The sequence below is a fragment of the Eurosta solidaginis genome, chromosome 4 (assembly GCF_040869045.1).
Source record: "Eurosta solidaginis isolate ZX-2024a chromosome 4, ASM4086904v1, whole genome shotgun sequence".
Classification (NCBI taxonomy): domain Eukaryota; kingdom Metazoa; phylum Arthropoda; class Insecta; order Diptera; family Tephritidae; genus Eurosta; species Eurosta solidaginis.
The window spans coordinates 72,487,729-72,514,056 of record NC_090322.1 but is presented as its reverse complement, the minus strand read 5'-3'; the positions used below and the strand labels follow the sequence as shown (position 1 = coordinate 72,514,056).

Genomic DNA, 26,328 nt, shown 5'->3' with positions numbered 1-26,328 from the left:
CTGATGCTTTTACCTGGTTATTGTACCATGATTAGATACATACCCTGCAAAAACGCTCCACGCCATTTGACTAGTTATTTGACCGTCATTGTGCGGTCACGGCCCTTCTTAAATTTTAGTCACGTTTGCACTAGCGAGAGTAGATTTTTTACATTTTTTTTTCATTTCGTACCTATTTATGTGATTGTGCATTCCGCTCCCACTTATAGGATGTGGGCATAGTACTGTGCTGTTCACACACGTCACAATGCTCGTCAAATGGCGGTCATATTCTCCGCCATTTCACTCTACATTTTCGAGTCATTTGATAATCAATTTTTTTGCCGTTTTACCATATATATAACCGCAATATAACATGAATTTTACCTGCAGATTTACTTTACCTGGAGCAGCCATATGAATAAAATATGAACCAAAAAAAATTGAATTTTCAATATTTATTATTTTCATTATTATATATCTACATGAAATTGGAAGTTATATTAATACAGTTTATATAAAAAAGAATTAAGTACTTTAATAATAAATAAACTCGCTTAATTGGTTTTTGTTTTCCAATTGAAATCTTTTCTAAGCGAGCAGAAAATAAAGATTCGATTTACTCTTTTTTTCAGATCAAGAATATTCAAAGGTGTCGTGGAATCCGATTGCTGTCGTAATTGAATTTTAAAGTAATAAAGTAAAGTAAAATATGAATTTAAAAATGTAGGACTAGTAATTAGTCAGACTTATTATTGTTCTAAATCTAATCATTCAAGCAATAATTCCGCAACCCTAGCAGGAGTATTGATTGGTTTCAAATCTAATTCCAACAGCAATCGTATCACGACATACCTTATTATATATGTACATGAAATTGTAACTTAAATTAATACAGTTGATAAAAAAGAAAAGTAAGAATTTTAGTAATAAATAAACTCGCCTTATTGGTTTTTATTTTCCAATTGAAATCTTTTCCAAGCGAACAGAAAATAATTTTAAGCTTCAGAAAAAACTCCAATTATTTAAATAATCTACAACTTAAAGCTTAGTAGAAATTCAGATTAGGTGTCGGTGGCAGCTGTTACAACAGCAGTTTCTAACTTTACACCATCCAATTGCTTGGCGCCAGCAATTTTTGCTGTTTGTAAAGCTTTAGCTGTAATGCAAATATATAGATGGGTTAAAGTGGTTTTCGTATGATATTCAACAACTCACCCTATACCATCATCACAGCCTCCTCATCGATTTTGAATATGTGTACTGTTTCAGTATTCAGACCCAGTTCGTTTGGTGCAATATTTTCGATTTGATGAATATGTATACTATCCGTTAGGCAGACAATTAGGTGCAATCGATTCATTCATATACTGTGGGTATTTGAGCCGTAGACGCAATGGCAGATATTTTGATTCTTTTTGAAGTGTAACATTTGTAAACAGTTGGGTTTCCCTGCTGTCACCATCACCACTAGAGAGCTATTGAAGAAACGCTCGACCAAGATAATATGTGAGATTTACACGCATAGATTTCTTCCACCTTTTCACAGTTATTGATGGAGAAAATGCGAAAGCCATATTGACCATCCAATACCGAAATAGAACTGTAGAGGAAGAAACATTTTATAAAATTTAATAAAATCAAAAAATGATAGTTGTGCCAAAATGGGGTAACGTATTGTATGTTAAAGTTAATTAAAATATAAATGGCCAATCACAAAAGTTAATATACAGGCGTCTTTTCGAAGGCACAGGCAAAAAATCATTATCGATATTCGTTGCTTTTGAAATTCGGCTTAAAATTTCTTAGTACCTCTAAATCTTGGGCTCCCTGAGAAACTACGAGCCCGGGGGAAATCCCCCAATCCCCCCCCCCCCCCCTCCTCGTGGGTGTGGGTTAAACTAACCGTTAGAATTGTAGCATATAAATTTAACTACAAAAAATGGTATGGCTAAACTCTAAAATGATAAAATTACAATTCTTAACAGCCAAAATAGTAAAACTAACCGAATAAAATTGTAACTGTACTAATTTGGTTGGTTAAACTAAAAGATAGTTTATTCGATGAGAATAACTGCAGCTCTTGAAGCTTTGTGCAAAATAAAGTAATATTTGTTGGTATTCAGTTGTCAAATTTTCGAGGACAGTGTTAGTTGCGTGGGCGTTGTTTAAAGTGGGATTTAATTTAATTAAAATTAATAGAATAATAATGAGTCTTAATAATAGTGAATTGTTTTCGGTAAATATATTGAGTGTTCTTGAGGAGGATGATATGAATAATGCTGATCCAGCAGACACGGAATTTCGCAGGCTGATTTTGCATTATTTTTAAGTCAGGAGAGTCTTTAGTTGTTCCATGTGCAAATTTTGAGCCGAATTTCAAAAGCAACGAATATTGATAATATAATATCGCGTGGAATTCACCTCACTTCAAACACGCTTAACATTACAAATATACGTTCATTGACCCACATAACTACCATGAGTTCATTCGCATTTGCCAAGTCGCCCAATATATTAATACGTCATACCAAACTGCTCAAGCGAGAATCATATTGACAATATGTAGGTCAATATAATAATTTGCTGACAAACCATTCCTCACTATTGAGTCATGCACCGTTAATATGTAAATATTAATGTAAGTATGTATATATGCATAGGTTAAGGACTTTTGTATAAATAGTAATGAATTTCGTCAATAAAGAACAATTGCTAGCCAACGCTACTCATCTGCGTTCGTCACTTAATTATTTTGTTTAACATTCTTTACATGGCGATTCTGCCAGTCTAGAGTTAGCAAAACTGCTAAAGATCTAGCTGGTCAGAGGAACCTGTCGCGTTAATAAACAATCAGGATTCGCCTTCTTTATATGGCGATCCTGCCAGTTCAGATCAAACATCAGCATAACTGCTAAAACGATCTGACTGTTTCCTCCTGCAAACTTTAAGGAAAAAGTAAAATTATTTCCCTTTTCATAGTTGAAAAAGTAAATTTAATAATCGGTCAATAAGACAAAAGGAGCAAATTCCTTTCTTATCCTGAAAACAAAAATTTTTGATCTTCACGCTCAAAAGTTGAGCGAATGTTCCCACTGGTGGGCAAGGCCAGCCTTTACAGCAAAAGGAAAACAAAAATTCTACAAAAAACACAGCATACTATATTAATGAATGGCGGTTTGGCTGCATATTTGAGTGGAATAATATTGGACACAGCTTAGACTAGCAGCGGAAGGAGAATTGAAAATAACAGCAACAAGACCTAGAAAATAAGTTAAGTAAAATGAAAAGAATATATGTAAAAATTTAAAGAAAAACATTGAAAAAAATTTTTTTTAATTAAAATTAAAATTTAGATAAGTAAATTGGAATACCAGGGAAATATTTTAAACACCCCATTGAATGGGAAGACAAAGCAATTTTAGATGCAGGAACAAGAGATTACGAAAATGAATTAAAATGGTTAAAAACATTTTGGAAAATGATAGGCATGGGGAGGGAACCCACAATTGAGGATGTAAGAAATCCCACGACCAAAGAAGAGTAAATTATGAGGATGATGAGAAGTGTGTTCTCCGAAAAGACAAATGTTGAATTATAATAGCGTTAAAAAATTTTTTTTAACAATGAATAAATAAAAATATTTTTAATATTTTGTAAAATAAGCCATACTAAGCTAATAAATTATAAAATTTTTAGATTAACAATTTTTATAATATAACAATTATAAATAAAATGGGGTATCTAGGATAAAGAAAGAAAAAAAAATCAAAGAAATTTTATTGGAATTTAAACCCTTATTCACTAGTAATTACAGAAGTTTCAAAATGACTTGGTGGACAAAAATAGCCCAAGGCATTATAATAGCCATAGCTGGCTATGAACTAGGGAAAGAAAATTCTGAAGTAACAGGGAATAGAATGGTTAAATACGAACCACCAGCCGAGGTAGACACAAAAAATACCCCCAACATTCCTGATGTTTGGCTAACAGTTTTAATCTGCGTTATCGTGCTATTAGTCATTGCAATAGCCACTATAATCAAAAACTATATGAAAGTTAAATATAGGCAGTTGAAAAATTCTCAAGCACGCATTTAATATTCAAGGTACTTTAAACCCCTTTAAAACCAAACCTAAAGCTGAGGAAAAGTAACAAATAATTAAAGTCATAACTCTTAAAATTTCGTTATGAACAATAAAGGCAGACAGATTAACCCTGCCAAAGTCTAATAGCAAATCAAAATTTGCATAATTCATTGGAATGCTCCTGACAAAGATGGTCATGACGAAATAGGATATTCTAGGACAGTGGAAGTAAGCAAAACCTAACGAAAAAAAATACTAAACACCAGCCCATAACAATAAGAATGAAGAAAAGTCACAAAGAGAACATACAAAAATATATGTGAAGCGCTATATAAATTTGCAGCAATAAGACATGTCGCGCTCGTTTTCATCTTAATATAGAAAAATGGTACCGTAAGAAATACAAGCAACCTGATTGTAGATAATAAAATTGACTTAGTACAATTACTTATCAGGCTGTACACACGTTGCACAAATGCCGCAAGTCAAGGACTTGAAATTTATAAGCAAAAAACCGTTGTTCTAAGGGACAAATTGGTGATTAAGAATAGAACATTTACTCGAGTAGGCAAATTTAAAATAATAAAAAGGTACCCAAGTTCTCAAAGATCAATTAATTGCACAAACCAAAGAGGTTGTGCATGTGACAAATCCCGGTTAAAAATAAAAATAATTCTTCATAAAATTCAGGACGATTCTGTCTTGGTGGCCGCCGCAGAAATCGCATGACGTAAAAGACCAAAAATATATTGCTGAAAAAAAAAAAACAAAAAGTTTAAAGATATGAACATTTTTGCATCCACTGTACCTTCCACTTACCCATTAATAGAACTACTACCAATACATAGCTACCCCGTTCTTTAGTCAGCAACCCCTCAATTGTCTATGTAATTTATTACAGATTTACCTTATTATGAATGAAAAAATGTCAAGTGAAAAAAAAATGTTTTTTTTTTCTTGAATAAAATGCGGAATTAGTTCAAGAAAATAAAATAAATACAAGCATTTATTGCCTGGGTCTCATTTGAGAAAACCTCACAATCCAAGAGGTCACAATTTTACATTTTAGGAAAAATACTTTAACCACCAATAGAAATAAGTAGGCTCACCCAATATAAAAATATGCCAATGTAGGATTGACACAGGAACGGACAACAAGAAGTGGACAGACCTATTAGCTACTAGATAACACCCCTATTATGAATTTTCATACGATAGACGATAAACGCTTCCTAGCGTATCGTAAAAAATCAGCTTTCATATTGCGATTTCCACACGCCCGATAGATGTACTATTGTGAATGACAGCAGAGTTTTGTTTACAAATTTTTGTGAATCTATACGAAACAGATAGCAAAACAAAACGTAAATACTAACAATTCATTTGTCTTGTACGTAAAAGTGGCAACAGTTTTTAAAAGCTGTTATAATAAAATGTTTTATGCAACCTCTGTTACCTTTTATATAAACTCAAATGAACAAATTGACGGAACTTGCATAGATTCCACAGAAAGAAGAAAATTGAGAGATCATTCCAATCTTCTTGAACTCTACACTGTAAGTACTTGACATACTAAAAGTAAAAAAAGTTTAATAAACAAAATTGATGTTAGAGTATGTCTTAACAGAAATAGAAGGCAGTTTGCGCGCCCGTAAAAATAGGCCATCCATCCCAAATATTTTGAAGGTTTGTGCCACTTTAAGGCTTCTTGCCCAGGGTGTTGCAACAGAGTGTTGGGAATGAGGCTGTAGTTGGATTATTTTGGATTATGTAATAATTGTATATTTACTTTTATTTAAATAGTTCCCAACGTATCCTGGAAAAATTTATCAGCGATAGCTAGCGTAGAAAATTGAACAGCGTATGCGATAGTTAGCGTATGGCAATACCACGATAAACGATAAACGCTAACGATCGAGTTTCACACGCTAGAATTTATTTCATAATACGGTAGAACAGATTGCAAGCGTTTATCGTGTATCGTACGAGTTCATAATAGGGGTGTAATACAACTCTACTGACATTAGATACATGGTACAATTACCAGGTAGAAGCATTAGCGAAAATGCAACCCTCCCGTGTATTTTGTTGTTGCCGATTTTACATACACTGTCAATCGTTCTTTCAGTTTCTTCTGTCAAAAGTGATGGAAGAAGAAAACGTCACATGTGATTTTCGTCAACAAAGCCAAAACAAAAAAAAGAAAAAAGTTGGTTTGCTGATGAAGCTGGAGGAAAAAGGCACTTTAAATAGAAAGTAAAGGTAATTAGCTGATTTTTAAATGATATTTATTTAATTTATTGTTATTATTTATTTACATATAGCAGCTGAATCACTTCTTCAACGTTTCCAGCGCATCAACTCTTGGTAATTCTATATGACAGCATGACACTGATAATATGCGTCCATAAATATCGAGAGAGGTGTTAAAAGACGCGCATTGACCTCGACAACAATAATCAGAAGGCGGAGGTAAAATATTTTGTGTTGGACAAGAGATATTTGCAAAAGAAGTTGAAAATTTTCAATTGAAAATTTTCATGTGCGCGTTGTAATGTTGATGATATTGTACCCACAAAAAAAATTGTGGACATAAGTGTTTTGCGCAGATATAGTATTGGTCTCCAAACCGGTGTTGGACCCACCCAGATTAACTTTTTATAAGCGCGGCCGAAGGCCGCCAGCGCAAAAATACTATGGATCTCACCCCGGTCTCGAAGCACTCCGGTGTCATTTTTCGGTTTTTTGGGAATATCTTTTGAACGAGCTAAAATTTTTCTTTTCCGCCTTCGGATTATTGTTATTGGATTTGGTGCTGCATGTTATCTTGCACTCAAAGAAATGGAATATGATAAGAAATTTATAGATTTTCTGTCGAAACGTTTATATGATCGCATCACTTCAAGATTATCACATGGTATATGTAATGGTGATCCAGAGCAAAGGTATAGTGGTTTATTAAATTTATCATTACTTATGGCCTTAAAAGATGTGGCGTTGTCTAGTGCCTCAGCATGTACTTCTGCATCACTGGAACCTACGTGCGATTGGAACTGATGAGGATTTGGCACATAGTTCAATAAGGTATACGAGTTTACCGTACTGAATTGTTTAGTTAATTTGAAAGTAATTTATTGTTAAATTTTTATAGATTTGGTATTGGTTGTTTTACCACCCAGCGGGTCAGGGGGTTAGAATATACCCGCGGTAGGTATGCCTGTCGTAAGAGGCGACTAAAATACCGGATTGGCCTGAAGGTTTAATGTGGCCATATAAATCGTTCCCGAGATGGTCGGGCCAGCACCTTAATGATGCTGTGTTACCGGAGCGTACCGGATCTGTAAACGGCAAAGGACCATCACATCGATCACTCCCTAAACCTTCGGGGAGCAACCGTATCGCTACAACAACAACAACAACAACAGGTTGATTATATTACCGATACCTGCATCAAACATGTCGAACGTTTACGTGAAATGTCTCCATTATGGGAGATTGTGCTAGAACCAATTGATTTGAAAAATATCCAATGGTCGCAACATTAATTTTGTTTATGATATATAAATAAGGGACCATTTGTATTGTATGCATCTTTTAGTGTATGTATTTATATTCCAAAGCAGTTTAATGTAAAGTGAGATACAACTTTTTTGGAATTATATTGTTCCTACTTTATCTGCCTAAGGTCGTTATTTTGTAGTATTAGAATTATATTGGGAAATGCTATTGCTAAATGGTTTTTGTAGTGGACCTTATTTTCAATACATGTATGTATGAGTGCTAACGTCACTGTCTCCAAGAAAATTTGGGATGAGATTGTATATAAAATGCTGAGTTAATAGTATGTTCATGAATAAGTACTGATTTATTTTAAAATTTCATGTATTTTGTAAAGTAAAAATTAAGTAATTTAGTAACCTAATAAATATCGAAGATACATATATACATAATAACGTTTAATGTTGGAAACTCGTCGTGTCGGTATTTGAGGTGCAGATTTCTTTGAAGAATATGTACTCCATGTCTTTAGATGTAATCTTTTTTAATTAAAAAAAAGCACGGTTGTGTTGAATACTAGTTCGGTTGTAGTACTGACTTTAATTACGGTTCCGGGTTTTCCTTCTGGCTCTAGCCAGGAGGCTTGTGTAGCAATTTCGGCTTTAGGTTGGATCTGGGGCCCTATTCAGTAACTGTGAGTTTTAAAATGTACACTTTTTCTTCATATAATTTGTATGAAAGAAAAATGTAAATTTCAAAACTCATAGTTACTGAATAGGGCCTCTGGTATCGGTACCTGCTACGGTAAAAGTTCGGCTTGGAAGATTTCCGTTTTCAACTCCAGTATCGGTTATACTCCAGTTTTTTTCTTGCCATCATATGGATGATATAAATAATCCAAAAGTAAATCTATAGCATGTAAAACATAATTGTCTAGCAATATTTTCTCTTCGCAAACTGTTTGTGGCCCTGATAAGGGCAGCTTTTCGTAGGTATATTTGTTTAGCATTTTTTTCTCTTTGTTGACTAGTGGTGGCCCTGATAAGAGCAGTTTTGCGTATACTTGTATAGCATATTTTCGCTCTTTCCAAACTAATGGTGACCCTGAAACTAGGGGCGGTTACTGCGTCTGGGTTTAACGACTTATTCGTGGTACATCATGCATATCCGTTTGTGTGCTGCAGCTGTTCCGTGCGAAGTATTGACCTTTGGCTCCAACGGTGTCACTTAAAAAAAAGCCAACATGTAGAAGGGACTTTATTATTTATCCTTCGTCCTTCCTTCACGTTGTAGTGGCGAAAGTATTGTCCGATATTTTGGTAGATAACTGTAGGAATGACCGTTGGGGACGATGACTCTTGATTAACACTGCTAAGTCACATAAAATTATATTATATTTTTTATCTTACAACATTCGGGAAACAATATTTACATCAAAGACGGTAAATATAGCGATGGAGTGGAGTTCGGCATCAAATTTACTCTCTGAGCTCCCACAATAAGGTCACAGGCCCGAAAATGGAGCGAAAAATTTTAGCCATTTTAGGGAAGCTAACGCCACAAGCTTTTTCCCAATTTTTCCTTCTCCTTGATCTTGCGGGGTAATTCTTTACTTTAGCTCACAACTGCAAAAACTCGTGCAAAAATATCGGGAGGTGTCAAAAAAATGCGTTTTAGACTCAGGACGACGAATCCGAAATCGAAAATTAAAAATTTCATTTCTGTCAAAAAATATTCCCAAAAAAATGAAAAATGGCACCGGAGCGCTCCGAAACCGGGGGTGGAATCCATAGTATTTTTTCGCAGGTAATAGTCTAGTTGAGGGGTAGACTGCTAATACGCTACCGAAAATATCGAGAGAGGTGTCAAACGACGCGTCTTGACATCAGTATTAATAATCCGAAGGCGGAAAATATTCGTTCAAAAGATATTAACGAAAAACCAAAAAAAGGCCAGCGGGTACCTCCGAAAGCGGGGGGTGGGATTTATAGTAATTTTACGCAGAACACCTTTCTGCGTTGGCGGCCTTCGACCGCGTTTATGAAAAATTACCATGGGAGACCTAATCTATATCCACGCAAAACACTTTTACCCACAGTTTTTTTTGTGGGTACACAACACCATCAAAATTACAAAAGCCACATGAAAATTTTCAACTTTGTAAATATATCTGGAAAGAAATAAAATTTTCAATTTCAGTTTTCGGATTCGTGGTCCTGGGTCCAAAGCGCGTCTTTTGACACCTCTCCCGATATTTTTGGCCGAGTTTTAGTAGTTGTGAGCTAAAGTAAAGAATTACCTAACACCTAACTCACATCAAAAGTAAATAAACAAAAAATGTAAACATAAACAAAGTTTGACATTTTATGACCACTTTCGAATGAAAAAACATTTAAATGCAACTCTGATGCTTTTACCTGGTTATTGTACCATGATTAGATACATACCCTGCAAAAACGCTCCACGCCATTTGACTAGTTATTTGACCGTCATTGTGCGGTCACGGCCCTTCTTAAATTTTAGTCACGTTTGCACTAGCGAGAGTAGATTTTTTACATTTTTTTTTCATTTCGTACCTATTTATGTGATTGTGCATTCCGCTCCCACTTATAGGATGTGGGCATAGTACTGTGCTGTTCACACACGTCACAATGCTCGTCAAATGGCGGTCATATTCTCCGCCATTTCACTCTACATTTTCGAGTCATTTGATAATCAATTTTTTTGCCGTTTTACCATATATATAACCGCAATATAACATGAATTTTACCTGCAGATTTACTTTACCTGGAGCAGCCATATGAATAAAATATGAACCAAAAAAAATTGAATTTTCAATATTTATTATTTTCATTATTATATATCTACATGAAATTGGAAGTTATATTAATACAGTTTATATAAAAAAGAATTAAGTACTTTAATAATAAATAAACTCGCTTAATTGGTTTTTGTTTTCCAATTGAAATCTTTTCTAAGCGAGCAGAAAATAAAGATTCGATTTACTCTTTTTTTCAGATCAAGAATATTCAAAGGTGTCGTGGAATCCGATTGCTGTCGTAATTGAATTTTAAAGTAATAAAGTAAAGTAAAATATGAATTTAAAAATGTAGGACTAGTAATTAGTCAGACTTATTATTGTTCTAAATCTAATCATTCAAGCAATAATTCCGCAACCCTAGCAGGAGTATTGATTGGTTTCAAATCTAATTCCAACAGCAATCGTATCACGACATACCTTATTATATATGTACATGAAATTGTAACTTAAATTAATACAGTTGATAAAAAAGAAAAGTAAGAATTTTAGTAATAAATAAACTCGCCTTATTGGTTTTTATTTTCCAATTGAAATCTTTTCCAAGCGAACAGAAAATAATTTTAAGCTTCAGAAAAAACTCCAATTATTTAAATAATCTACAACTTAAAGCTTAGTAGAAATTCAGATTAGGTGTCGGTGGCAGCTGTTACAACAGCAGTTTCTAACTTTACACCATCCAATTGCTTGGCGCCAGCAATTTTTGCTGTTTGTAAAGCTTTAGCTGTAATGCAAATATATAGATGGGTTAAAGTGGTTTTCGTATGATATTCAACAACTCACCCTATACCATCATCACAGCCTCCTCATCGATTTTGAATATGTGTACTGTTTCAGTATTCAGACCCAGTTCGTTTGGTGCAATATTTTCGATTTGATGAATATGTATACTATCCGTTAGGCAGACAATTAGGTGCAATCGATTCATTCATATACTGTGGGTATTTGAGCCGTAGACGCAATGGCAGATATTTTGATTCTTTTTGAAGTGTAACATTTGTAAACAGTTGGGTTTCCCTGCTGTCACCATCACCACTAGAGAGCTATTGAAGAAACGCTCGACCAAGATAATATGTGAGATTTACACGCATAGATTTCTTCCACCTTTTCACAGTTATTGATGGAGAAAATGCGAAAGCCATATTGACCATCCAATACCGAAATAGAACTGTAGAGGAAGAAACATTTTATAAAATTTAATAAAATCAAAAAATGATAGTTGTGCCAAAATGGGGTAACGTATTGTATGTTAAAGTTAATTAAAATATAAATGGCCAATCACAAAAGTTAATATACAGGCGTCTTTTCGAAGGCACAGGCAAAAAATCATTATCGATATTCGTTGCTTTTGAAATTCGGCTTAAAATTTCTTAGTACCTCTAAATCTTGGGCTCCCTGAGAAACTACGAGCCCGGGGGAAATCCCCCAATCCCCCCCCCCCCCTCCTCGTGGGTGTGGGTTAAACTAACCGTTAGAATTGTAGCATATAAATTTAACTACAAAAAATGGTATGGCTAAACTCTAAAATGATAAAATTACAATTCTTAACAGCCAAAATAGTAAAACTAACCGAATAAAATTGTAACTGTACTAATTTGGTTGGTTAAACTAAAAGATAGTTTATTCGATGAGAATAACTGCAGCTCTTGAAGCTTTGTGCAAAATAAAGTAATATTTGTTGGTATTCAGTTGTCAAATTTTCGAGGACAGTGTTAGTTGCGTGGGCGTTGTTTAAAGTGGGATTTAATTTAATTAAAATTAATAGAATAATAATGAGTCTTAATAATAGTGAATTGTTTTCGGTAAATATATTGAGTGTTCTTGAGGAGGATGATATGAATAATGCTGATCCAGCAGACACGGAATTTCGCAGGCTGATTTTGCATTATTTTTAAGTCAGGAGAGTCTTTAGTTGTTCCATGTGCAAATTTTGAGCCGAATTTCAAAAGCAACGAATATTGATAATATAATATCGCGTGGAATTCACCTCACTTCAAACACGCTTAACATTACAAATATACGTTCATTGACCCACATAACTACCATGAGTTCATTCGCATTTGCCAAGTCGCCCAATATATTAATACGTCATACCAAACTGCTCAAGCGAGAATCATATTGACAATATGTAGGTCAATATAATAATTTGCTGACAAACCATTCCTCACTATTGAGTCATGCACCGTTAATATGTAAATATTAATGTAAGTATGTATATATGTATAGGTTAAGGACTTTTGTATAAATAGTAATGAATTTCGTCAATAAAGAACAATTGCTAGCCAACGCTACTCATCTGGGTCCGTCACTTAATTATTTTGTTTAACATTCTTTACATGGCGATCCTGCCAGTCTAGAGTTAGCAAAACTGCTAAAGATCTAGCTGGTCAGAGGAACCTGTCGCGTTAATAAACAATCAGGATTCGCCTTCTTTATATGGCGATCCTGCCAGTTCAGATCAAACATCAGCATAACTGCTAAAACGATCTGACTGTTTCCTCCTGCAAACTTTAAGGAAAAAGTAAAATTATTTCTCTTTTCATAGTTGAAAAAGTAAATTTAATAATCGGTCAATAAGGCAAAAGGAGCAAATTCCTTTCTTATCCTGAAAACAAAAATTTTTGATCTTCACGCTCAAAAGTTGAGCGAATGTTCCCACTGGTGGGCAAGGCCAGCCTTTACAGCAAAAGGAAAACAAAAATTCTACAAAAAACACAGCATACTATATTAATGAATGGCGGTTTGGCTGCATATTTGAGTGGAATAATATTGGACACAGCTTAGACTAGCAGCGGAAGGAGAATTGAAAATAACAGCAACAAAACCTAGAAGACTTAGAAAATAAGTTAAGTAAAATGAAAAGAATATATGTAAAAATTTAAAGAAAAACATTGAAAAAAAAATTTTTTTAATTAAAATTAAAATTTAGATAAGTAAATTGGAATACCAGGGAAATATTTTAAACACCCCATTGAATGGGAAGACAAAGAAATTTTAGACGCAGAAACAAGAGATTACGAAAATGAATTAAAATGGTTAAAAACATTTTGGAAAATGATAGGCATGGGGAGGGAACCCACAATTGAGGATGTAAGAAATCCCACAACCAAAGAAGAGGAAATTATGAGGATGATGAGAAGTGTGTTCCCCGAAAACGACAAATGTTGAATTATAATAGCGTTAAAAAATTTTTTTTAACAATGAATAAATAAAAATATTTTTAATATTTTGTAAAATAAGCCATACTAAGCTAATAAATTATAAAATTTTTAGATTAACAATTTTTATAATGTAACAATTATAAATAAAATGGGGTATCTAGGATAATGAAAGAAAAAAAATCAAAGAAATTTTATTGGAATTTAAACCCTTATTCACTAGTAATTACAGAAGTTTCAAAATGACTTGGTGGACAAAAATAGCCCAAGGCATTATAATAGCCATAGCTGGCTATGAACTAGGGAAAGAAAATTCTGAAGTAACAGGGAATAGAATGGTTAAATACGAACCACCAGCCGAGGTAGACACAAAAAATACCCCCAACATTCCTGATGTTTGGCTAACAGTTTTAATCTGCGTTATCGTGCTATTAGTCATTGCAATAGCCACTATAATCAAAAACTATATGAAAGTTAAATATAGGCAGTTGAAAAATTCTCAAGCACGCATTTAATATTCAAGGTACTCTAAACCCCTTTAAAACCAAACCTAAAGCTGAGGAAGAGTAACAAATAATTAAAGTCATAACTCTTAAAATTTCATTATCAACAATAAAGGCAGACAGATTAACCCTGCCAAAGTCTAATAGCAAATCAAAATTTGCATAATTCCTTTGAATGCTCCTGACAAAGATGGTCATGACGTAATAGGATATTCTAGGACAGTAGAAGTAAGCAAAACCTAACGAACAAAAATACTAAACACCAGCCCATAACAACAAGAATGAAGAAAAGTCACAAAGAGAACATATAAAAATATATGTGAGGCGCTATATAAATTTGCAGCAATAAGACATGTCGCGCTCGTTTTCATCTTAATATAGAAAAATGGTAGCGTAAGAAATACAAGCAACCTGATTGTAGATAATAAAATTGACTTAGTACAATTACTTATCAGGCTGTACACACGTTGCACAAATGCCGCAAGTCAAGGACTTGAAATTTATAAGGAAAAAACCGTTGTCCTAAGGGACAAATTGGTGATTAAGAATAGAACATTTACTCGAGTAGGCAAATTTAAAATAATAAAAAGGTACCCAAGTTCTCAAAGATCAATTAATTGCACTAAACAAAGAGGTTGTGCATGTGACAAATTCCGGTTAAAAATAAAAATAATTCTTCATAAAATTCAGGACGATACTGTCTTGGTGGCCGCCGCAGAAATCGCATGACGTAAAAGACCAAAAATATATTGCTGAAAAAAAAAAAACAAAAAGTATAAAGATATGAAAATTTTTGCATCCACTGTACCTTCCACTTACCCATTAATAGAACTACTACCAATACATAGCTACCCCGTTCTTCAGTCAGCAACCCCTCAATTGTCTATGTAATTTATTACAGATTTACCTTATTATGAATGAAAAAATGTCAAGTGAAAAAAAAATGTTTTTTTTTCTTGAATAAAATGCGGAATTAGTTCAAGAAAATAAAATAAATACAAACATTTATTGCCTGGGTCTCATTTGAGAAAACCTCACAATCCAAGAGGTCACAATTTTACATTTTAGGAAAAATACTTTACTTTAACCACCAATAGAAATAAGTAGGCTCACCCAATATAAAAATATGCCAATGTAGGATTGACACAGGAACGGACAACAAGAAGTGGACAGACCTATTAGCTACTAGATAATACAACTCTACTGACATTAGATACATACCCTGCAAAAACGCTCCACGCCATTTGCCTAGTCATTTGACCGTCATTGTGCGGTCACGGCCCTTGTTAAATTTTAGTCACGTTTGCACTAGCGAGAGTAGATTTTTTACATTTTTTTCCCATTTCGTACCTATTTATGTGATTGTGCATTCCGCTGCCACTTATAAGATGTGGGCATAGTACTGTGCTGTTCACACATGTCACAATGCTCGTCAAATGGCGGTCATATTCTCCGCCATTTCACTCTACATTTTCGAGTCATTTGATAATCAATTTTACTGCCGTTTTACCATATATATAACCGCAATATAACATGAATTTTACTTGCAGATTTACTTTACCTGGAGCAGCCATATGAATAAAATATGAACCAAAAAAAATTGAATTTTCAATATTTATTATTTTCATTATTATATATGTACATGAAATTGGAACTTATATTAATACAGTTTATATAAAAAAGAATTAAGTACTTTAATAATAAATAAACTCGCTTAATTGGTTTTTGTTTTCCAATTGAAATCTTTTCTAAGCGAGCAGAAAATAATGTTAAGCTTTAGAAAAAACTCCAATTATTTGAATCAATTTACTCAACAACAGATTCGATTTACTCTTTTTTTCAGATCAAGAATATTCAAAGGTGTCGTGGAATCCGATTGCTGTCGTAATTGAATTTTAAAGTAATAAAGTAAAGTAAAATATGAATTTAAAAATGTAGGACTAGTAATTGAGTCAGACTTATTATTGTTCTAAATCTAATCATTCAAGCAATAATTCCGCATTCCTCGCAGGAGCATTGATTGGTTTCAAATCTAATTCCAACAGCAATCGTATCACGACATACCTTATTATATATGTACATGAAATTGTAACTTAAATTAATACATTTGATAAAAAAGAAAAGTAAGAATTTTAGTATATCTAGCTTGTAGCTAGTAGATCTAGCTGGTCAGAGGAACCTGTCGCGTTAATAAACAATCAGGATTCGCCTTCTTTATATGGCGATCCTGCCAGTTCAGATCAAACATCAGCATAACTGCTAAAACGATCTGACTGTTTCCTCCTGCAAACTTTAAAGAAAAAGTAAAATTATTTCCCTTTTCATAGTTGAAAAAGTAAATTTAATAATCGGTCAATAAGGCAAAAGGAGCAAATTCCTTTCTTATCTCGAAAACAAAAATTTTTGATCTTCACGCTCAAAAGTTGAGCGAATGTTCCCACTGGTGGGCAAGGCCAGCCTTTACAGCAAAAGGAAAACAAAAATTCTACAAAAAACACAGCATACTATATTAATGAATGGCGGTTTGGCTGCATATTTGAGTGGAATAATATTGGACACAGCTTAGACTAGCAGCGGAAGGAGAATTGAAAATAACAGCAGCAAGACCTAGAAGACTTAGAAAATAAGTTAAGTAAAATGAAAAGAATATATGTAAAAATTTAAAGAAAAACATTTAAAAAAAAAATTTTTTTAATTAAAATTAAAATTTAGATAAGTAAATTGGAATACCAGGGAAATATTTTAAACACCCCATTGAATGGGAAGACAAAGCAATTTTAGACGCAGGAACAAGAGATTACGAAAATGAATTAAAATGGTTAAAAACATTTTGGAAAATGATAGGCATGGGGAGGGAACCCACAATTGAGGATGTAAGAAATCCCACAACCAAAGAAGAGGAAATTATGAGGATGATGAGAAGTGTGTTCCCCGAAAACGACAAATGTTGAATTATAATAGCGTTAAAAAATTTTTTTTAACAATGAATAAATAAAAATATTTTTAATATTTTGTAAAATAAGCCTTACTAAGCTAATAAATTATAAAATTTTTAGATTAGCAATTTTTATAATATAATAATTATAAATAAAATGGGGTATCTAGTATAAAGAAAGAAAAAAAATCAAAGAAATTTTATTGGAATTTAAACCCTTATTCACTAGTAATTACAGAAGTTTCAAAATGACTTGGTGGACAAAAATAGCCCAAGGCATTATAATAGCCATAGCTGGCTATGAACTAGGGAAAGAAAATTCTGAAGTAACAGGGAATAGAATGATTAAATACGAACCACCAGCCGAGGTAGACACAAAAAATACCCCCAACATTCCTGATGTTTGGCTAATAGTTTTAATCTGCGTTATCGTGCTATTAGTCATTGCAATAGCCACTATAATCAAAAACTATATGAAAGTTAAATATAGGCAGTTGAAAAATTCTCAAGCACGCATTTAATATTCAAGGTACTCTAAACCCCTTTAAAACCAAACCTAAAGCTGAGGAAGAGTAAGAAATAATTAAAGTCATAACTCTTAAAATTTCGTTATCAACAATAAAGGCAGGCAGATTAACCCTGCCAAAGTCTAATAGCAAATCAAAATTTGCATAATTCCTTTGAATGCTCCTGACAAAGATGGTCATGACGTAATAGGATATTCTAGGACAGTGGAAGTAAGCAAAACCTAACGAAAAAAAAAATACTAAACACCAGCCCATAACAACAAGAATGAAGAAAAGTCACAAAGAGAACATATAAAAATATATGTGAAGCGCTATATAAATTTGCAGCAATAAGACATGTCGCGCTCGTTTTCATCTTAATATAGAAAAATGGTAGCGTAAGAAATACAAGCAACCTGATTGTAGATAATAAAATTGACTTAGTACAATTACTTATCAGGCTGTACACACGTTGCACAAATGCCGCAAGTCAAGGACTTGAAATTTATAAGGAAAAAACCGTTGTCCTAAGGGACAAATTGGTGATTAAGAATAGAACATTTACTCGAGTAGGCAAATTTAAAATAATAAAAAGGTACCCAAGTTCTCAAAGATCAATTAATTGCACAAACCAAAGAGGTTGTGCATGTGACAAATCCCGGTTAAAAATAAAAATAATTCTTCATAAAATTCAGGACGATTCTGTCTTGGTGGCCGCCGCAGAAATCGCATGACGTAAAAGACCAAAAATATATTGCTGAAAAAAAAAAACAAAAAGTATAAAGATATGAAAATTTTTGCATCCACTGTACCTTCCACTTACCCATTAATAGAACTACTACCAATACATAGCTACCCCGTTCTATAGTCAGCAACCCCTCAATTGTCTATGTAATTTATTACAGATTTACCTTATTATGAATGAAAAAATGTCAAGTGAAAAAAAAATTTTTTTTTTTCTTGAATAAAATGCGGAATTAGTTCAAGAAAATAAAATAAATACAAGCATTTATTGACTGGGTCTCATTTGAGAAAACCTCACAATCCAAGAGGTCACAATTTTACATTTTAGGAAAAATACTTTACTTTAACCACCAATAGAAATAAGTAGGCTCACTCAATATAAAAATATGCCAATGTAGGATTGACACAGGAACGGACAACAAGAAGTGGACAGACCTATTAGCTACTAGATAATACAACTCTACTGACATTAGATACATACCTTGCAAAAACGCTCTACGCCATTTGACTAGTCATTTGACCGTCATTGTGCGGTCACGGCCCTTGTTAAATTTTAGTCACGTTTGCACTAGCGAGAGTAGATTTTTTACATTTTTTTCCCATTTCGTACCTATTTATGTGATTGTGCATTCCGCTCCCACTTATAGGATGTGGGCATAGTACTGTGCTGTTCACACACGTCACAATGCTCGTCAAATGGCGGTCATATTCTCCGCCATTTCACTCTACATTTTCGAGTCATTTGATAATCAATTTTACTGCCGTTTTACCATATATATAACCGCAATATAACATGAATTTTACCTGCAGATTTACTTTACCTGGAGCAGCCATATGAATAAAATATGAACCAAAAAAAATTGAATTTTCAATATTTATTATTTTCATTATTATATATGTACATGAAATTGGAACTTATATTAATACAGTTTATATAAAAAAGAATTAAGTACTTTAATAATAAATAAACTCGCTTAATTGGTTTTTGTTTTCCAATTGAAATCTTTTCTAAGCGAGCAGAAAATAATTTTAAGCTTTAGAAAAAACTCCAATTATTTGAATCAATTTACTCAACAACAGATTCGATTTACTCTTTTTTTTCAGATCAAGAATATTCAAAGGTGTCGTGGAATCCGATTGCTGTCGTAATTGAATTTTAAAGTAATAAAGTAAAGTAAAATATGAATTTAAAAATGTAGGACTAGTAATTGAGTCAGACTTATTATTGTTTTAATCTAATCATTCAAGCAATAATTCCGCAACCCTAGCAGGAGTATTGATTGGTTTCAAATCTAATTCCAACAGCAATCGTATCACGACATACCTTATTATATATGTTCATGAAATTGTAACTTAAATTAATACAGTTGATAAAAAAGAAAAGTAAGAATTTTAGTAATAGATAAACTCGCCTTATTGGTTTTTATTTTCCAATTGAAATCTTTTCCAAGCGAACAGAAAATAATTTTAAGCTTCAGAAAAAACTCCAATTATTTAAATAATCTACAACTTAAAGCTTAGTGAAATTCAGATTAGGTTTACTCTTTTTCAGATTAAGAATATTCAAAGGTGTCGTGGAATCCGATTGCTGTCGTAATTTATGAACTTAAAAATGTACGAATTGTAATTGAGTCAGACTTATTATTGTTCTAAATCTAATCATTCAAGCAATAATTCTGCAACCCTTAGCAGGAGTATTGATTGGTTTCAAATCTAATGCCGACAGCAATCGTATTACGACATCCCTTATTATATATGCACATGAAATTGCAACCTAAATAAATACAGTTGATATAAAGAAAAGTAAGTACTTTAATAATAACATAAACTCTCTTAATTGGTTTTTGTTTTCCAATTAAAATATTTTTGTGCAAGTACATCGCTAACCTGTGTTGGCAAAAGACATGATTATACTGTCTTCGATAGATAGTTGGACGAGCCGCTACTCGGCGGAGTAGAGATAACCGTTGTGTCTGTGGCAGCTGTTACAACAGCAGTTTCTAACTTTACACCATCCAATTGCTTGGCGCCAGCAATTATTGCTGTTTGTAAAGCTTTAGCTGTAATGCAAATATATAGATGGGTTAAAGTGGTTTTCGTATGTTATTCAACAACTCACCCTATACCATCATCACAGCCTCCTCATCGATTTTGAATATGTGTACTGTTTCAGTATTCAGACCCAGTTCGTTTGGTGCAATATTTTCGATTTGATGAATATGTATACTATCCGTTAGGCAGACAATTAAGTGCAATCGATTCATTCATATACTGTGGGTATTTGAGCCGTAGACGCAATGGCAGATATTTTGATTCTTTTTGAAGTGTAACACCACTAGAGAGCTATTGAAGAAACGCTCGACCAAGATAATATGTGAGATTTACACGCATAGATTTCTTCCACCTTTTCACAGTTATTGATGGAGAAAATGCGAAAGCCATATTGACCATCCAATACCGAAATAGAACTGTAGAGGAAGAAACATTTTATAAAATTTAATAAAATCAAAAAATGATAGTTGTGCTAAAATGGGGTAACGTATTGTATGTTAAAGTTAATTAAAATATAAATGGCCAATCACAAAAGTTAATATACAGGCGTCTTTTCAAAGGCACAGGCAAAAAATCATTATCGATATTCGTTGCTTTTGAAATTCGGCCTAAAGTTTCTTAGTAGCTCTAAATCTTGGGCTCCCTGAGAAACTACGAGCCCGGGGGAATCCCCCCCTCCCCCTTCCTCGTGGGTGTGGGTTAAACTAACCGTTAGAATTGTAGCATATAAATTTAACTACAAAAAATGGTATGGCTAAACTCTAAAATGATAAAATTACAATTCTTAACAACCAAAATAGTAAAACTAACCAAATAAAATTGTAACTGTACTAATTTGGTTGGTTAAACTAAAAGATAGTTTATTCGATGAGAATAACAGTAACTCTTGAAGCTTTGTGCAAAATAAAGTAATATTTGTTGGTATTCAGTTGTCAAATTTTCGAGGACAGTGTTAGTTGCGTGGGCGTTGTTTAAAGTGGGATTTAATTTAATTAAATTTAATAGAATAATTATGAGTCTTAATAATAGTGAATTGTTTTCGGTAAATATATTGAGTGTTCTTGAGGAGGATGATATGAATAATGCTGATCCAGCAGACACGGAATTTCGCAAGCTGATTTTGCATTATTTTTAATTCAGGAGAGTCTTTAGTTGTTCCATGTGCAAATTTTGAACCGAATTTCAAAAGGAACGAATATTGATAATATAATATCTCGTGGAATTCACCTCACTTCAAACACGCTTAACATTACAAATATACGTTCATTGACCCACATAACTACCATGAGTTCATTCGCATTTGCCAAGTCGCCCAATATATTAATACGTCATACCAAACTGCTCAAGCGAGAATCATATTGACAATATGTAGGTCAATATAATAATTTGCTGACAAACCATTCCTCACTATTGAGTCATGCACCGTTAATATGTAAATATTAATGTAAGTATGTATATATGCATAGGTTAAGGACTTTTGTATAAATAGTAATGAATTTCGTCAATAAAGAACAATTGCTAGCCAACGCTACTCATCTGCGTTCGTCACTTAATTATTTTGTTTAACATTCTTTACATGGCGATTCTGCCAGTCTAGAGTTAGCAAAACTGCTAAAGATCTAGCTGGTCAGAGGAACCTGTCGCGTTAATAAACAATCAGGATTCGCCTTCTTTATATGGCGATCCTGCCAGTTCAGATCAAACATCAGCATAACTGCTAAAACGATCTGACTGTTTCCTCCTGCAAACTTTAAGGAAAAAGTAAAATTATTTCCCTTTTCATAGTTGAAAAAGTAAATTTAATAATCGGTCAATAAGACAAAAGGAGCAAATTCCTTTCTTATCCTGAAAACAAAAATTTTTGATCTTCACGCTCAAAAGTTGAGCGAATGTTCCCACTGGTGGGCAAGGCCAGCCTTTACAGCAAAAGGAAAACAAAAATTCTACAAAAAACACAGCATACTATATTAATGAATGGCGGTTTGGCTGCATATTTGAGTGGAATAATATTGGACACAGCTTAGACTAGCAGCGGAAGGAGAATTGAAAATAACAGCAACAAGACCTAGAAAATAAGTTAAGTAAAATGAAAAGAATATATGTAAAAATTTAAAGAAAAACATTGAAAAAAATTTTTTTTAATTAAAATTAAAATTTAGATAAGTAAATTGGAATACCAGGGAAATATTTTAAACACCCCATTGAATGGGAAGACAAAGCAATTTTAGATGCAGGAACAAGAGATTACGAAAATGAATTAAAATGGTTAAAAACATTTTGGAAAATGATAGGCATGGGGAGGGAACCCACAATTGAGGATGTAAGAAATCCCACGACCAAAGAAGAGTAAATTATGAGGATGATGAGAAGTGTGTTCTCCGAAAAGACAAATGTTGAATTATAATAGCGTTAAAAAATTTTTTTTAACAATGAATAAATAAAAATATTTTTAATATTTTGTAAAATAAGCCATACTAAGCTAATAAATTATAAAATTTTTAGATTAACAATTTTTATAATATAACAATTATAAATAAAATGGGGTATCTAGGATAAAGAAAGAAAAAAAAATCAAAGAAATTTTATTGGAATTTAAACCCTTATTCACTAGTAATTACAGAAGTTTCAAAATGACTTGGTGGACAAAAATAGCCCAAGGCATTATAATAGCCATAGCTGGCTATGAACTAGGGAAAGAAAATTCTGAAGTAACAGGGAATAGAATGGTTAAATACGAACCACCAGCCGAGGTAGACACAAAAAATACCCCCAACATTCCTGATGTTTGGCTAACAGTTTTAATCTGCGTTATCGTGCTATTAGTCATTGCAATAGCCACTATAATCAAAAACTATATGAAAGTTAAATATAGGCAGTTGAAAAATTCTCAAGCACGCATTTAATATTCAAGGTACTTTAAACCCCTTTAAAACCAAACCTAAAGCTGAGGAAAAGTAACAAATAATTAAAGTCATAACTCTTAAAATTTCGTTATGAACAATAAAGGCAGACAGATTAACCCTGCCAAAGTCTAATAGCAAATCAAAATTTGCATAATTCATTGGAATGCTCCTGACAAAGATGGTCATGACGAAATAGGATATTCTAGGACAGTGGAAGTAAGCAAAACCTAACGAAAAAAAATACTAAACACCAGCCCATAACAATAAGAATGAAGAAAAGTCACAAAGAGAACATACAAAAATATATGTGAAGCGCTATATAAATTTGCAGCAATAAGACATGTCGCGCTCGTTTTCATCTTAATATAGAAAAATGGTACCGTAAGAAATACAAGCAACCTGATTGTAGATAATAAAATTGACTTAGTACAATTACTTATCAGGCTGTACACACGTTGCACAAATGCCGCAAGTCAAGGACTTGAAATTTATAAGCAAAAAACCGTTGTTCTAAGGGACAAATTGGTGATTAAGAATAGAACATTTACTCGAGTAGGCAAATTTAAAATAATAAAAAGGTACCCAAGTTCTCAAAGATCAATTAATTGCACAAACCAAAGAGGTTGTGCATGTGACAAATCCCGGTTAAAAATAAAAATAATTCTTCATAAAATTCAGGACGATTCTGTCTTGGTGGCCGCCGCAGAAATCGCATGACGTAAAAGACCAAAAATATATTGCTGAAAAAAAAAAAACAAAAAGTTTAAAGATATGAACATTTTTGCATCCACTGTACCTTCCACTTACCCATTAATAGAACTACTACCAATACATAGCTACCCCGTTCTTTAGTCAGCAACCCCTCAATTGTCTATGTAATTTATTACAGATTTACCTTATTATGAATGAAAAAATGTCAAGTGAAAAAAAAATGTTTTTTTTTTCTTGAATAAAATGCGGAATTAGTTCAAGAAAATAAAATAAATACAAGCATTTATTGCCTGGGTCTCATTTGAGAAAACCTCACAATCCAAGAGGTCACAATTTTACATTTTAGGAAAAATACTTTAACCACCAATAGAAATAAGTAGGCTCACCCAATATAAAAATATGCCAATGTAGGATTGACACAGGAACGGACAACAAGAAGTGGACAGACCTATTAGCTACTAGATAACACCCCTATTATGAATTTTCATACGATAGACGATAAACGCTTCCTAGCGTATCGTAAAAAATCAGCTTTCATATTGCGATTTCCACACGCCCGATAGATGTACTATTGTGAATGACAGCAGAGTTTTGTTTACAAATTTTTGTGAATCTATACGAAACAGATAGCAAAACAAAACGTAAATACTAACAATTCATTTGTCTTGTACGTAAAAGTGGCAACAGTTTTTAAAAGCTGTTATAATAAAATGTTTTATGCAACCTCTGTTACCTTTTATATAAACTCAAATGAACAAATTGACGGAACTTGCATAGATTCCACAGAAAGAAGAAAATTGAGAGATCATTCCAATCTTCTTGAACTCTACACTGTAAGTACTTGACATACTAAAAGTAAAAAAAGTTTAATAAACAAAATTGATGTTAGAGTATGTCTTAACAGAAATAGAAGGCAGTTTGCGCGCCCGTAAAAATAGGCCATCCATCCCAAATATTTTGAAGGTTTGTGCCACTTTAAGGCTTCTTGCCCAGGGTGTTGCAACAGAGTGTTGGGAATGAGGCTGTAGTTGGATTATTTTGGATTATGTAATAATTGTATATTTACTTTTATTTAAATAGTTCCCAACGTATCCTGGAAAAATTTATCAGCGATAGCTAGCGTAGAAAATTGAACAGCGTATGCGATAGTTAGCGTATGGCAATACCACGATAAACGATAAACGCTAACGATCGAGTTTCACACGCTAGAATTTATTTCATAATACGGTAGAACAGATTGCAAGCGTTTATCGTGTATCGTACGAGTTCATAATAGGGGTGTAATACAACTCTACTGACATTAGATACATGGTACAATTACCAGGTAGAAGCATTAGCGAAAATGCAACCCTCCCGTGTATTTTGTTGTTGCCGATTTTACATACACTGTCAATCGTTCTTTCAGTTTCTTCTGTCAAAAGTGATGGAAGAAGAAAACGTCACATGTGATTTTCGTCAACAAAGCCAAAACAAAAAAAAGAAAAAAGTTGGTTTGCTGATGAAGCTGGAGGAAAAAGGCACTTTAAATAGAAAGTAAAGGTAATTAGCTGATTTTTAAATGATATTTATTTAATTTATTGTTATTATTTATTTACATATAGCAGCTGAATCACTTCTTCAACGTTTCCAGCGCATCAACTCTTGGTAATTCTATATGACAGCATGACACTGATAATATGCGTCCATAAATATCGAGAGAGGTGTTAAAAGACGCGCATTGACCTCGACAACAATAATCAGAAGGCGGAGGTAAAATATTTTGTGTTGGACAAGAGATATTTGCAAAAGAAGTTGAAAATTTTCAATTGAAAATTTTCATGTGCGCGTTGTAATGTTGATGATATTGTACCCACAAAAAAAATTGTGGACATAAGTGTTTTGCGCAGATATAGTATTGGTCTCCAAACCGGTGTTGGACCCACCCAGATTAACTTTTTATAAGCGCGGCCGAAGGCCGCCAGCGCAAAAATACTATGGATCTCACCCCGGTCTCGAAGCACTCCGGTGTCATTTTTCGGTTTTTTGGGAATATCTTTTGAACGAGCTAAAATTTTTCTTTTCCGCCTTCGGATTATTGTTATTGGATTTGGTGCTGCATGTTATCTTGCACTCAAAGAAATGGAATATGATAAGAAATTTATAGATTTTCTGTCGAAACGTTTATATGATCGCATCACTTCAAGATTATCACATGGTATATGTAATGGTGATCCAGAGCAAAGGTATAGTGGTTTATTAAATTTATCATTACTTATGGCCTTAAAAGATGTGGCGTTGTCTAGTGCCTCAGCATGTACTTCTGCATCACTGGAACCTACGTGCGATTGGAACTGATGAGGATTTGGCACATAGTTCAATAAGGTATACGAGTTTACCGTACTGAATTGTTTAGTTAATTTGAAAGTAATTTATTGTTAAATTTTTATAGATTTG

At 33.3% G+C, this 26,328-nt stretch overlaps 2 long non-coding RNA genes across 4 annotated transcripts; both read right to left on the bottom strand.

The window, feature by feature from the left end:
- Positions 1 to 729: 729 nt before the first annotated feature.
- On the bottom strand, positions 730 to 5,223 carry LOC137248003 (uncharacterized). Of its 3 annotated transcripts, none has more exons than XR_010951995.1 (3): positions 5,177 to 5,223; positions 1,198 to 1,582; positions 730 to 1,138 (listed from the first exon to the last, which is right to left on the bottom strand). It is a non-coding gene; the product is annotated as an uncharacterized lncRNA (long non-coding RNA). The 3 variants fall into 3 exon arrangements; XR_010951996.1 differs by lacking the exon at positions 5,177 to 5,223 and adding an exon at positions 4,887 to 4,919; XR_010951997.1 differs by lacking the exon at positions 5,177 to 5,223 and adding an exon at positions 4,695 to 4,810.
- A 5,477-nt stretch (positions 5,224 to 10,700) lies between these two features.
- On the bottom strand, positions 10,701 to 15,148 carry LOC137248002 (uncharacterized). The gene is made up of 3 exons (XR_010951994.1): positions 15,048 to 15,148; positions 11,167 to 11,551; positions 10,701 to 11,107 (listed from the first exon to the last, which is right to left on the bottom strand). It is a non-coding gene; the product is annotated as an uncharacterized lncRNA (long non-coding RNA).
- Positions 15,149 to 26,328: the final 11,180 nt, after the last annotated feature.